General features: G+C 31.9%; 1 pseudogene; it reads right to left on the minus strand.

Annotated features, from left to right (window-relative positions):
* Window positions 1-7: 7 nt before the first annotated feature.
* Window positions 8-1688, minus strand: LOC119192073 (annotated as a pseudogene).
* Between the last annotated feature and the right edge of the window lie 692 nt (window positions 1689-2380).

Consider the following 2380-nt stretch of genomic DNA (forward strand, 5'->3'; position numbering starts at 1 on the left):
ATTCTTAGTTGCGTCTTAGTTTGTGCAAAGAAAAGACACAAAGGCATCCATCGTAGTATTGCAGTAAGCAAGCCAAGATGTTTGAATCCATATATAAATTATTGCTGCGTAGAAACTGTAAGCATATTTAATTATACAAAGATATCGTAAATTTAAGAGTATCGTTAAAATATTCATAGCCAATGAAAACATCTTTAACTGATTGGAATATCAATAAGTTCACCAAGTGAAATAACTTCAAAACATTACCAAATTATGATAATAATAAGGTAGTTGTTAAATTTCAAAATAAAATATTTAGTACAGTTTGAAAGCTAACCCAAGCCATGACGAAAATAATTGTCGAGTCATGCCGATTTATTACAAACGAAAACTAAATATGAATACCAAACCCGCTTCCCTTGATAAAACAACGTTTGTAAACATTTTTATTAGCATCTAATGCTTCGAAAGTAGTTAAACTAATAGTTATGACTACAGGAATGCTAGTACAGGAAGACTTTACATTCGATGTTGCAACATAACCTTCCAGTTATGGCTTCCCTAAGCGACTATTGTACGTAATAAACATTTTATTTGTGTAAATACTCACTGCGGACTTATATTAGTATCAAATGGCAGCCATATTGCCAATTCAACGGGCTTGCCTTGTGAGTGAAGTATCACCGGGTATAGAACCCAAAGCAGGCAAGTCACAAGTGCCACGATATTAAATATTCGAAGGAGTAACCTGGCTTGAAATGCTGTCTTTAACAGCAATTTCTGAGGGCACGCGGAAGGCGAATTAAATATAAAACCTGAAATAAACAAAATAGACTATAAACTTAATTTCAATTGTTATTTTAAATATGCATTAAATTCAATAAAACTAGTATATCTGTAACTACGTACGCCTTGAAACACACGCACAAGAGAGAACGTTATTTGTAAAGCAAGTTAGTGCATAAACGTTTTCGTCGTAATGTGCATAAAGCATAGACAGTTTCGTAGGAGTAACTTAAGTTCATAGTATAATATAATTAATGTAAGGTTAAGAAGAGGACTTTATTCATTATACAATAAAATATAACAAAGGAACAATGCTCTTGCTCAGCGTAGGTGTTTAAAAGAATAGAACACCTGTCTACATTCCACACACTTATTCTCGTGTAACGTAAGGAAGGGACGTGCCTTTCATCACGGCTAAGAGTTCCCCAATTTTATCCGCTTTTCGCCACAGAATAACTTGTTTGTATATAGAATCTGAATTGGTTAACAGTAGAAACATTGTATCCATAACTTTGTTGGCATCGTCTCGTACCTGCAAAGATTTAAAGTTATATTAAATTCGATATGAAGTTACTGTTTGAGAAATATTAGTGAATACATTGAATACAATAATCTATATTATAGTAACGTGAAGATGCTTAAAAGCATTTTGACTACAGGTTTGGTATTAGTGCTCACTCAACAGTTTATGAATATGAATATAAATGAAGCGTGTAAGTATTCAATGAAAAAAAAAATGGTTAACTTACTTGATAGACTTTTATAATTTGTTGAACAGTATAAAGCAGAATCAAAGACAAAATGAACCGCATGTACAGCTTGTGTAATATTTGATGACCTTTATTCGCTTCTTTGCTCAATGGATAGAAACCACAAAAGCGCAAATTTTTCAAATGAGGCTCCAAACTTTGATATGACATTATTTAAAATTTTTGACGTGCGTTAACGAGAATAATAAATTTAAATAAACTTCTATTGGATATGTCTTGATGACACAAGCCCTTTGAACACACTAATTCAAAATTTCTCTTTGTAAGAAAACATATTATGTTTGTATCTCTTTAATTAAATATTTAGTCAACGTGTTATACACGTTGACTGATGAATGATATATCATTTTCTGAATTGCGTGAAATCTAATGACACAACAATTTACGAAGGCGTTAATAGCATTTAATATTATTACCAATACAAAGATCTAATAGCAAATAGAAATGTCTTGAGAATAATATTATAATATGATGTGTAGATATTACATAATACTGTGTGAAATTACTCCTAAGACCCTGTTATTTCAGTTGAAACATATGCCATCACATTTTGCTTGTAAACCGTTTCACAACACCATATTTAGTACTTCTAGATATCTGTTACTTCTGTACTACCAATTGTATCTGAATGAATTAACGTCTATGACCGGATGTTATTGTATTGACATATTAACAAAACAATACGATGAAAAAATCATCACAAGCAGTATCGAACATAAATAGAGGAGTATTTTGTTCCTACAATTGTAGGCCAGACATTTAATATTTTTAAAGTTGAAATGCTGCGTAGGTGGCGTAGTATTATGATACGAATGAAGTGTTGAGGTGGACCGACAGGGTTC

Source organism: Manduca sexta, unplaced genomic scaffold (assembly GCF_014839805.1).
Source record: "Manduca sexta isolate Smith_Timp_Sample1 unplaced genomic scaffold, JHU_Msex_v1.0 HiC_scaffold_2321, whole genome shotgun sequence".
In the NCBI taxonomy this organism is placed as follows: Eukaryota; Metazoa; Arthropoda; class Insecta; order Lepidoptera; family Sphingidae; genus Manduca; species Manduca sexta.